The 12,768-nt window shown below is 44.0% G+C and overlaps 1 pseudogene; it reads right to left on the bottom strand.

Annotated features, from left to right (window-relative positions):
- Nucleotides 1-2,643: 2,643 nt before the first annotated feature.
- Nucleotides 2,644-12,768, bottom strand: part of LOC110522937 — a 37,749-nt pseudogene continuing 27,624 nt past the window's right edge.

The raw sequence follows: 12,768 nt of genomic DNA on the forward strand, positions 1-12,768 counted from the left end.
TGCGACAATGGCGGCGGATGGTTTCAGAAATAGAGAGTCCAGATTGTCAAGCCCAGCTGATTTGTACGGGTCCAGGTTTTGCAGCTCTTTTAGAACATCTGCTATCTGGATTTGGGTAAAGGAGAAGCTGAGGAGGCTTGGGCGAGTAGCTGCGGGGGGGGGGGGGGGGGGGGGGGGGGGCTGTTGGCCGAGGTTGGAGTAGCCAGGAGGAAGGCATGGCCAGCCATTGAGAAATGCTTCTTAAAGTTTTCGATAATCATGGATGGTGGTGACCGTGTTACCTAGCCTCAGTGCAGTGGGCAGCTGGGAGGAGGTGCTCTTGTTCTCCATGGACTTTACAGTGTCTTTACAGTGTGATTGGGTTAGGAAGCTATGAGGTAGGGATGTTGTCATGGTCAGTTTCTCTATAAAGTTGCATTGTACCTGGTCCCAGTAAGGAAGCATTAGACAGGGATTCCATCTGGATGAAGGCATAAGGAAAGAGCTTGGCACAGACATGGCAGGACTTGCACTCCAACCATTTGACAAAATCGGCAACTCATAAACGTATCAATGCTAAATCAAGCCCATCATCTCATAATTGATGATCAATTCTAACAGTTATATTATGGTGTCCATGTCTTATTAAACTCATTTAGCTTTACTTCATATCTGCTCTGTTCTTTCAACGTCCCTCTAGTGCTAAGAGGAAGAGCTTAGCTGTGTGGCAGAGGGCCAACTGGAGCCACATTCACTAAATCCTTCTTATGAAAGGTTATAATCACATGTAACATTAGTGCTACATGACAAAGCTAGTCATTACACTGTAAGCACACATGTTGCACAAAAAAAGCATACAGTTAAGAGTTGCCATTACTGAATATGGCTTTACATTGTACTTAATCACGCAACAGTTGCTGCTAAGCCAGAAGGAGCTAAACGCAAACGATTTTGACACTTGGTCAAGTACAAAAATCTAACTACGGTATAAAAAGCGTGACACTGTTTTGCGTTTTTTTCCCCCTGCTTAGAAAAAGAGGCTGAGAAGAAAATACTCATGGCTCAACAATGTTGTCACAAACATCGAAGAAAGAAGAGAACACCTACTCATCATCAGAGCAAACAACTGTTCAGAAAAAAAAGTGAGGAGGAAAACTTGTCGCCAGGAGAGGAAAACGACAACATCAATACACTAATGCTATGTCTAACTATTAGCTTGTTTGTGCCCAACACCCTCCCTCTGGGTGTATGTGTTGTGGTGCCCTGCACCACCTCTCCATCCCACCTGCTGCTCAGTCAGACAGGCCCGAGCCCTACTGGACCAGCCACGGCTCACTAGCTGGCCTCACAGACTTTAGCCTGCAGAGCATCGCAGGTCGTCTTGGCATCTCCAAGCAACATGGCTGTGTTGGACTTGTAGAAGATGGGGTTGTCCAATGCAGCATAGCCCACTCCCAGAGAACGCTTCATTACAACCACCTAAAAAGACATGGACACAGGGGCTCAGCATAGACTGCAGCCGTTTACACAGCCGAGAAAGAATGTTGGCCGAGGTTGGAGTAGCCAGGAGGAAGGCATGGCCAGCCATTGAGAAATGCTTCTTAAAGTTTTCGATAATCATGGATGGTGGTGACCGTGTTACCTAGCCTCAGTGCAGTGGGCAGCTGGGAGGAGGTGCTCTTGTTCTCCATGGACTTTACAGTGTCTTTACAGTGTGATTGGGTTAGGAAGCTATGAGGTAGGGATGTTGTCATGGTCAGTTTCTCTATAAAGTTGCATTGTACCTGGTCCCAGTAAGGAAGCATTAGACAGGGATTCCATCTGGATGAAGGCATAAGGAAAGAGCTTGGCACAGACATGGCAGGACTTGCACTCCAACCATTTGACAAAATCGGCAACTCATAAACGTATCAATGCTAAATCAAGCCCATCATCTCATAATTGATGATCAATTCTAACAGTTATATTATGGTGTCCATGTCTTATTAAACTCATTTAGCTTTACTTCATATCTGCTCTGTTCTTTCAACGTCCCTCTAGTGCTAAGAGGAAGAGCTTAGCTGTGTGGCAGAGGGCCAACTGGAGCCACATTCACTAAATCCTTCTTATGAAAGGTTATAATCACATGTAACATTAGTGCTACATGACAAAGCTAGTCATTACACTGTAAGCACACATGTTGCACAAAAAAAGCATACAGTTAAGAGTTGCCATTACTGAATATGGCTTTACATTGTACTTAATCACGCAACAGTTGCTGCTAAGCCAGAAGGAGCTAAACGCAAACGATTTTGACACTTGGTCAAGTACAAAAATCTAACTACGGTATAAAAAGCGTGACACTGTTTTGCGTTTTTTTCCCCCTGCTTAGAAAAAGAGGCTGAGAAGAAAATACTCATGGCTCAACAATGTTGTCACAAACATCGAAGAAAGAAGAGAACACCTACTCATCATCAGAGCAAACAACTGTTCAGAAAAAAAAGTGAGGAGGAAAACTTGTCGCCAGGAGAGGAAAACGACAACATCAATACACTAATGCTATGTCTAACTATTAGCTTGTTTGTGCCCAACACCCTCCCTCTGGGTGTATGTGTTGTGGTGCCCTGTACCACCTCTCCATCCCACCTGCTGCTCAGTCAGACAGGCCCGAGCCCTACTGGACCAGCCACGGCTCACTAGCTGGCCTCACAGACTTTAGCCTGCAGAGCATCGCAGGTCGTCTTGGCATCTCCAAGCAACATGGCTGTGTTGGACTTGTAGAAGATGGGGTTGTCCAATGCAGCATAGCCCACTCCCAGAGAACGCTTCATTACAACCACCTAAAAAGACATGGACACAGGGGCTCAGCATAGACTGCAGCCGTTTACACAACCGAGAAAGAATGCCTGATACATTGTTTTATCCTACAGTGCTTTCAGAAAATATTCATAAACCTTGACTTATTCCACATTTTGTTGTGTTACAGCCTGAATTCAAAATGTATTAAATATATATTTTTCTCACCCATCTACACACAATACACCATAATGACAAAGTGAAAGCATGTTTTAGAAATTGTTGCAAAATGCATTGATTAAATACCTAATTTACTTAAGTATTCACACCCCTGAGACAATACTTTGTACAAGCACATTTGGCAGCGATTACAGCTGTGAGTCTGTCTGGGTAAGTCTCTATGAGCTTTCCACACCTGGATTGTGCAACATTTGCCATTATTATTTTCAAAATTCGTCATGCTCTGTCAAACTGGTTGTTGGTCCTTGCTGCACAACCATTTTCAGGTCTTGCTATAGATTTTCAAGCAGACTTAAGTCAAAACTGTAACTCGGCCACTCAGGAACAAGCATTGTCTTCTTGGTAAGCAACTCCAGTGTATTTTATTTTTATTTAACCTTTAACTAGGCAAGTCAGTTAAGAACAAGTTCTTATTTACAATGACGGACTACCCCGGCCAAACCCTAACCCGGACGACGCTGGGCCGATTGTGTGCCGCCCTATGGGACTCCCAATCACGGCCGGTTGTGATACAGCCTGGAACTAGGGTCTGTAGTGACGCCTCTAGCACTGAGATGCAGTGCCTTAGACCGCTGCGCCACTAGGGTGCCCAGTGTAGATCCGTCCTTGTGTTTTAGGTTATTGTCCTGCTGAAAGGTGAATTCATCTCCCAGTGTCTGGTGGAAAGTAGACAACCAGGTTTTTCTCTAGGATGTTGCCTGTGCTTAGCTCCATTCCGTTTCTTTTTTTTCCAATTACAAGCATACCCATAATATGATGCAGCCACCACTATGCTTGAAATTATGGAAAGTGGTTCTCAGTAATATGTTGTATTGGATTTGTCCTAAACAGAACACTTTGTATTCAGGACAAACATTTAATTGCTTTAGTGTCACGGTTTTCTGTATGGGAAGGAGAGTCGGACCAAAATGCGGCGTGGTAAGTGTCCATGGTAAATCTTTAATAAACAATAAACAAATGACAACCGTGAAGCTACAAAATAGACCTGTGCTGACACAAGCCACTGACATAGACAATTACCCACAAACAAACAGTGCAACCCAGGCTACCTAAGTATGATTCTCAATCAGAGACAACTAATGACACCTGCCTCTGATTGAGAACCATACTAGGCCAAAACATAGAAATAGACAAACTAGACATGTAACATAGAATGCCCACCCAGCTCACACCCTGACCAACCAAAACATAGAAACATACAAAGCAAACTATGGTCAGGGTGTGACATTTAGTACCTTGTTGCAAACAGGATGCATGTTTTGGAATATTTGTATTCTGTACGGGCTTCCTTCTTTTTACTCTGTCAATTAGGTTAGTATTGTAAAGTAACTACAATGTTATTGATCCATCCTCAGAATTCTCCTATTGTATCACAGCCATTAAACTCTAACTGTTTTAAAGTCACCATTGGCCTTGTGGTGAAATCCCTGAGCGATTTCCTTCCTCTCCGGCAACGAAGTTAGGAAGGACCACTGTATCTTTGTAGTAATTAAAACAATAAAAAAAAACATAAGTCCACTTTGACATTATGGGGTATTGTGTGTAGGCCAATGACAAAAGAATCTCAATTTTAAATTCAGGCTGTAACACAACAAAATGTGGAAAATGTCAAGGGGTGTGAATACTTTCTGAAGGCACTGTATGTTTACAAATAATCAAAAGCAATCAGTGTTTTTTTCTGAAACTAAACATGCTATAGTAAATAAGACAACCCCAACTGTGATAGCACCTCTTTTTGTCTAATTTGGTAAACATTTAACACGGATCCATGAACATACCTCAACAGGGGTTTAAATGTTGCATGCACCTGCATGTAAGTGGAAGATGTAGGGGGAAGGGCTCCATTTGGAGGAGAAGAGTAAGTTTGTCCCACAACTAATGGGCATTTAAGTGTTGGCCATTTACAAAATTAAGCATCATTAGTGTCTGTAGAGAGAGAGAGAGAGAGAGAGAGAGAGAGAGAGAGAGAGAGAGAGAGAGAGAGGCAGAGAGAGAGAGAGAGAGAGACAGAGAGAGAGAGAGAGAGAGAGAGAGACCTGGGAAATGGATTGGAGCATCCCGTGATTGTGAGCATGTGTTTTTGGAGGCACAGAACGCAGCACAATAATTGAATAAGTAAAGCCAGAGCGGTGCTCTCACCACTAGACTTTTATTCCCTGCTATCTGACACGCTGAAAGATACTTGGAAGAGAACCTCTGTCATACTGAGACCCAAAAATCAACAGGAGGACCGTCCGAATCTACTCAGAGAGGCAGGAAAGGGTCAGTAGTGGCTAGTGTTCCCATGGTGCGGCCCCACCCACAAACACTACTCTTAACACAAAACACACACATACAAGCATGCACTGACTCAAACACCCTCCTGTGAGAGAAGAGTGTAAATCACTCCCACTATGGTTGTGCTGCAGGCCAGGGTTAGAGTAAGGGTCTGGGACACCCAGGCCTACCCTAGCCAGCCTCTCTAGGCAGGGCATCCCAGTCCAGACTCCCCAACCTCCTCATCCATAATACATGGGACAGATGGTTTTATTTGGGACAGGGGTAGGGTGCAAACAGAGGTAATCTTAGTCTGGCAATCAGCACCAGAGGATGTGGCTATGGCACGGTCGTGCTAGGCCTGGACCATTGAATCACCAGCCACCTAACCGTCCACCAGGCGAGGCCAGGGTACTGTACCAGAGGAATGCCCTCTGTCTGCTCTGACAAGCTTGGCTACGGTGGCACTAAGGAGCCCCTCCTGGTTTGTTTATATCTACAGTTAGACTACACACACAGCCCGGCCCAGCACACCCATCCGCACCACAGCCTGACCGGCCCCACACAGCGTCATATAAACATGAGCCACAAGTGGAAGGTTATTAATTCAAGTGTCTGAGTCACTTTAAGAACAATGAAAATAACATTTTCAACAGTCCAGCAGGTCCGAGGGATATAAACACACACGTCATGTTAATACAGCCCAGTATAGTAGAGGGCTGGGGTGCTGGTAGTATTAAAGCTCACAAACTCTGATTTCCCAAGGGAACCTGTAGAAATGAAGGCGTTTTAAAGTGGGGTGGTGAGGCATATGAATCCCACATTTAGGAAAAGTTCCACTCGGATGCTCCAAAATGTCATCATTCCAGAGGGAGCGAGTCACCGCTAATGGAAGCCGTGTGAGATCTGTGCCTGCTGGAGCTAGTACACCTGGGTAAGGGCTTTGTTGCCTCAGTAACAAAGAGTACAGGGTGCATGCATGTGTTCAAACGCAAGTGTTTGTACGTAGAAAGAGGCCCCGTCCCCCTCTAAGGATGTGGCCCGTGGACTCGGTGAATCTGGAAGTCTAGGACTTGAACAGAACTAAAGACGAATAGCTTCCTTCTGAGCCCATGTTAGATACCCGCTCCAGTATTACCCTTCACCATTTGGAGAGCCGGAGTAAATCAGCTCAACTTCCAACAAGCCCTTCTGTGACAGTCAACATTTGACAGGGGCTGCAGTCCCATTCCCTACCTTTTCTTCCCCCTTGAAGTGTATACCCTTTTACTCTTCATGGATTCGATGATGGAGTTGGGGTCCTCCTGGGCTGCAGAGTTCACTGTGTCGTTAGCACCAATCACCAGAACCAGGTCCGTTTCTGAGACATAGAAAAAGAGATCACAGCACATGTCACGTCTTATATGTCTCTGAGACATATAAAAAGAGATCACAGCACACCACAGAGAAAATGTGGTGCATATTGTCTATAGACCGAAACACAAGAGGTGAACACGTGAAGGTGAAACCAAACATACCAGCAAAGTCCTCGTTGATCTCCTCCATCTCCAGCACGATGTCATAGGGAATGCCCACCTCGGCCAATAGCACGTTGAGCTGCCCAGGCGTTCTGGGTGGATACCAAACTGGTAAGAGAGAAGGATTAACATTTTATTCACCTCCATCTATATGGCAAATCACAAGGATGAGAAGGCTGAAAAAACCCTTGTGGTTTAAAAGTATCATAATATTTTGGCTGTTGACAAAAGTTGAGTCAGAAGTACAAGATGGAGGGGCCATGATGTTAGTGCCGGGGGCGGTTTAGGTTAATGTCAGAGGTCATAAAGGGCCTGAGAAGCAGGGGAAATGGGTTAAGGATGGAGGACGAGAGGGCCCTACGGATACACACTGGAGCAGCAGGTTTATGACCAGAGAGTAAAAGCAGAGATCAGAGCAGCTGCACTCTACTCATACTGCCCGAGGTGTCTCGTTCCCCCTCTCCTGCTCTACCCAGACCCTCTGTGATCTCCTGCCATTATGAATCAGTCCCCAATTTACACACACGGCTGTTACCCACAGTTGCCTTAGGAACTTTGAATACCCTCGTGTGTAGCAGTGTGTGGAGTTAACCCGTTAGGTACCTCATGTAATGCAATGCAGTGTACATGTTGCAGTGTTGAAATGGGGGGGGGGGGGGGGGTGAGAGAGGGAAGGGGTGTGGCCTTTACAAGAGAGGCTAACCAGAGCAACACCACACTGTGTGAATTACATTACATTACAAATACATTAGGAACAATATCCACCTCTGAGGCTCCAAACAGTGGCAGCCCCATGCCCCGCCCTCATAGCAGCCTAACACCCCCACCCAATTATCCCGCCGAGAGGGAAGGGGAGGGGGGACAGGACTCTCTGGCCACCCACTTCCTCCTCTAATCAACTACAAATGCTCTAAGTACCAGCAGCTGCTGGAACCCCAGATCAAACGAATGAAGGAAAATTACACAAGCTTCCGGTGTGCCTTTTCCCTTCCCTCTCTCCGGTGTGCCTTTTCCCTTCCCTCCTCTTTCCTCTCTCCGGTGTGCCTATTCCCTTCCATCCTCTTTCCTCTCTCCGGTGTGCCTTTTCCCTTCCCTCCTCTTTCCTCTCTCCGGTGTGCCTTTTCCCTTCCCTCCTCTTTCCTCTCTCCGGTGTGCCTTTTCCCTTCCCTCCTCTTTCCTCTCTCCAGTGTGCCTATTCCCTTCCATCCTCTTTCCTCTCTCCGGTGTGCCTTTTCCCTTCCCTCCTCTTTCCTCTCTCCGGTGTGCCTATTCCCTTCCCTCCTCTTTCCTCTCTTCATCACCCCAGTGGTGCCTTGGCAAGGCAGGGGTAATGAAGGGGTTAGGGCAGGGGTGGGCAATTTGGCTCGAGGGCCACATCGCGATTTCAAAATAGCACAGATTTGTTCGTCCAAATCAATTTGCAGGCCAGAAAAACATACTGTATACAGTAGGTCCATTCCCAGCTAGCACATAACGTTCTGAGAACCATAGGTTTCTTAGGTGGGAATTTCCGTACTTCAGCATAACGTTTCCTACAGGTTTCCTCATGGATCTATTTAAAGTAATGTTCATTAATAAAGAACATTTCGGAACATTAAGAACATTGTTCCAAGAACATTTCGGTCTTGGAGGTGTGTTTCCTGGCCGATTCCGCATTTGGTTAATGATGTTTGTCCCCCACGAGACACTGTAGATGCGAAAGCTTCACTTCATTTCCTAAAAATCATCAGAATGAATCTAAGCTAAATCTGAAATCTGTAATTATTTTGGATGTTTTTGCAGAGGATGCTTTAGTTGCGCAATTTTAAATCTAACAAAGGTGTTTGGTGCACTATTTCTCAAGTTTAAAAAAAGTTTTTAAAAAGCGCAACGTATTGTCTTATGTAAACAAAGCCGGGTGGCTGGGCAGGTCTATCTCACGGTCTATGCTATTGGATAGAGAGCCATCACTAAAGCTGTTCACCCCATGTTAGTGGGCAAATGTACATCGTCAAATCAAAACCCAAACTCAATTTACCCATTGTGACGCACGTATGTTCCTTGCTCAGTTTTAGACGAGATTGACTTTATTAGGAAAATGATCCTATTTACACTTTGTAGTCAATTTGGACACTAGAATAACTGTTACTAACTCATATCGATGCCACATAGTTTTCAAAGGGATTCATTGCTTTTTAAAGACGGTCACTTTTTAAAAACATTTACATTCCGTTCTCAGCGTCAACAAAACTCTCGATCCTTCATCTTGTTAAGTGTGTTCAGGTGGGTTGGGTGCCCACTAATAGGCCACACCTGATCTTAATGAGTGCTTGTTTCTTTTGAAATGGGGTTTGGGGTATGAGTAAAAAGTAAAACATGGCAAGCTAGCGCCATCCTGGTGGAAAAGTGGACTAATTCCATGGATAGGGAACAGAAGAGCATAAGTTTCAATCTTACAGACGCTGTGCCACAAGAAATAAATGTGTTTGCATGATTAATGCCTATAGAAAATTCCTTTCCATGTGTCTTAACTGTACTTGGAGTTTAACCTGTCTCCTCCCCTTCACCGATTGAAGTAGATTTAACAAGTGACATCAATAAGGGTCATTGCTTTCACCTGGATTCACCTGGTCAGTGTTTGTCGTGGAAAGAGTAGGTGTTCCTAATGTTTTGTACACTCAGTGTATATTGACTCAGGGGGTTGAATACTTATCTAATCAAGATAGTGTTTTAATAAAAATAACATTTACACGTACATTTTTTCCTGTAAATCGTACAATGAAATCAATTAATCTCACTTTGTAATACAACAAAATATGGAAAAAGTCAAGGAGTGTGAATACTTTCTGAAGGTCCTGTATAAAGTGGGTAAGACAGTATGTAAAACAGTATTGTACCTGTACTGTCTCCACCTTCTAGATGGTAGTGGGGTGAACAGGCCGTGGCTTGGGTGGCTGAGGTCCTTGATGATATTCTTGGCCTTCCTGTGATTCCGAGTGCTGTAGATGTGCTGGTGTGCAGGCAGTGTGGCCCAGATGATGCGTTGGGCTGACCGCACAACCCTCTGGAGAGCCATGCGTTTGTGGTTTGTGCAGTTGCCGTACCAGGCGACGATACAGCCTGATAAAATTATCTCGATGGGTCCTCTGTAGACGTCCGTAAGGGTCTTAGGGTCCAAGACAAATTTTTTCAGCCTCTCTCTGCTGTTTCCTGTAGTCCAAGATCAGTTTCTTCATTTAATTGACATTTAAGTTATTTTCCTGGCACCACTCCCTGATGGTAATCAGGCCTACCACTGTTATGTTGTCAGCAAATGTGATGACTGAGTTGGAGACGTGTGTAGCATGAGTGAACAGGGAGTACAGGAAGGGGTTGAGCATGTACCCTTGAGGAGCCTCCGTGTTGAGGATTAGCGTTGCGCAGATGTTGTTGACTGTTTCCACCACCTGGGGTTGGCCCGTCAGGAAGTCAGACCCAGGGCCCAGAGCTTAGTGACTAGCTTGGAGGGCAGTATAGTGTTGAAGGCTGAGCTGTAGTCAATTAGCAGCATTTTTACATAGGTATTCCTCTTGTCCAGGTGGGATAGGGCAGTGTGCAGTGCAATGGTGATTGCGTCCTCTGCGGATCTGTTGGGGCGCTATGCAAATTGTAGTCGGTCTAGGGTGTCGGCTAAGGTGGAGGTGACATGATCCTTAAACTAGCCTCTCAAAGCACTCCATGATGGAAGAAAGGAGTGCCACATTTTACATACAATTTTTGTAATTTAGCAGTCTCTCTTATCCAGAGCGACTTACAGGAGCAATTAGGGTGGTAAGTGCCTTGCTCCAGAGCACTGACAGATTTTCACCTACTCGGCTCGGGGATTTGAACCATTAACCTAGCTAGCTAACATTAGCTGGCTCGCTAGCTAACGTTAAGTGTATGATCTGTGTAGTAATATTATTCGTATCTCAGAGCCATTTGCTTTGCAAGTTAAAGCCTAATGTTAGCTAGCTAACATTGAACCTGGTAGGTTAGCTACCTGCCGATTCATTCAGGGTAGTAACGTCACGAGTTGGGATTATGGTTAATTTTTTAGCTAGCTAGCTACATGTCTTAACAAAATACTCTTCTATGCAAGTATCCATTTCAATAGAATGTTCATGATGTCACTGTGACAGCTGTTGATAGACGTAGCTGGTAAATTTGCTCTGGCTATCTACTCCGATTTCAGAGCACTCCCGTCTGAGTGTGCCAGAGCTCAGAATAACTGAGAAATTTATGAACGCTCAACACCCGTTGAATATGCCCGCTGTCAGTAAACGTTAGCAAAAAAAGTGTAATTAAATTGTTGCCATCAGTACAGTTGCAGTCACCAATGCTCTGGATAACATAAAATATCCTAACCAGCTCTGCTAGGGTGAGTAAAATGGTCAAAGTGAGCTGTTCTCTCATTTGTGTCTGGAAGTAGCTAGCAAGCTAGCCAAAGTTAGCCAGTTAGCTTGGGTGCTTGAATGTTGTTAGGACAGAACACTCAGATCAACCCTTAAAGAGATGGGTGAGGCTAAAGCTTAAGAGGGAGTGAATGATGCTGAATGGGTGTAGACAAAGAAGAGCTCTCCAGTAGGTGTACCAAAACATTCAAAGGCCATTTTTTCAAAAGTGAGGTTACAAGTTCATCAACTTTCAAAGCAGAATGACTTTCCCATTGTTCCTCAATTGTGGTGTATGATATATCATTTTCTAGCCCTGAGTCTCTACTTTTACTTGCTATGAAAACCTGTCAACTGCTGTCTGTATAAAATGTCTGAAAAAAGGAAGGAACACAATAAAACTTCAGAACACAGTCTGCCTGGACTTTGACTGGCACTTCTTGATAGAAGTCCAAAACTGACTACCACCTGTGAACAGTGATCAAAAATGCTTGTATAAATAGCAAAAAAAATCAGACAATCCCAGAGATTCTTACCTGGATATTGATATTCTGATGCCAAAACATTTACATAAACGTTTATCAAACGTGCCTCAAAAAATAAAATAATCCTTATAAAAACACATTTAACATTTAGGAAATAACCAATAACCAAAAATATTTGCTTAAATGTTATTTCTCCGTTTTTTGTTTTGACACACCAGGTATTTAAATTCTAACAAGAAAAATATTCAAACCAACTTATCCCAGCAACTGGGAAGTCCAGAGGTTTTCTGTAGAGTATCATTTTAAAGGACCAGTGAATTCCCATAGGAACAGAGGATGTCTGAGGGCTCAGGCGTAAACAAGTGTACTAACCTAGTTTATCTGCATGTACTGTCTCAAATAGCAGAATATGGTTTTGATAATAATCCTAAATACAAGTGGGAGCTCTTTCCTCTCATTTCAACAAGACCCGGAGGTGAAATAATTGAGCCTGTTATTTTAAAACACAATAAACAAACACCGTAAAATAAATAAAGGACATCAAGTCTGAAAAAAAAGAATCAGTCGTGAAATGATTTCAATCCTTTTATCTGAAGCAGTAAAGTGGGAGCATGTGCAGGATTCTGGAGCAATCAATCAATTATGTTACTCTTAAAGCAAGAATCCTTAGTTGCTACATCCATTTTTAGATGTATAAATAAATGATATATTGAGTCTTGAAGAATATATCTTATAAATAATTATGATCTCATGATGGTCAGTCCTTGCATCCATAGCTCTGCCTATACATTTGAGAGTGGTTCCATTTCTCCGGCTCCATCCCTCAGCCGTTTACCAAAAACAAGTGGCGTGGTGTGGGTTTTGTTCTTTTTCCAACTGCAGATTTCCACTTTAAGGATGATCGTACTTACAATTAATGTCCAAGTACACATTAATTGCTCCAGTACATGTGGTAGACAGGACATTTCTAACTCAAAAGACCAAGTAAGCCTTTATTCACTGGTCTTCACCATTCCAAAGCCAATCTAGGCCAGTCAAACACAACAAGGACCATCAACGCTTATCTTTCATCTGCCCCGTGCAGAGTTGAGAAGCCTCTTCCTGAAATGACCACCATCCAAGAAA

The sequence above is a fragment of the Oncorhynchus mykiss genome, chromosome 5 (assembly GCF_013265735.2).
Source record: "Oncorhynchus mykiss isolate Arlee chromosome 5, USDA_OmykA_1.1, whole genome shotgun sequence".
Taxonomy (NCBI): Eukaryota; Metazoa; Chordata; class Actinopteri; order Salmoniformes; family Salmonidae; genus Oncorhynchus; species Oncorhynchus mykiss.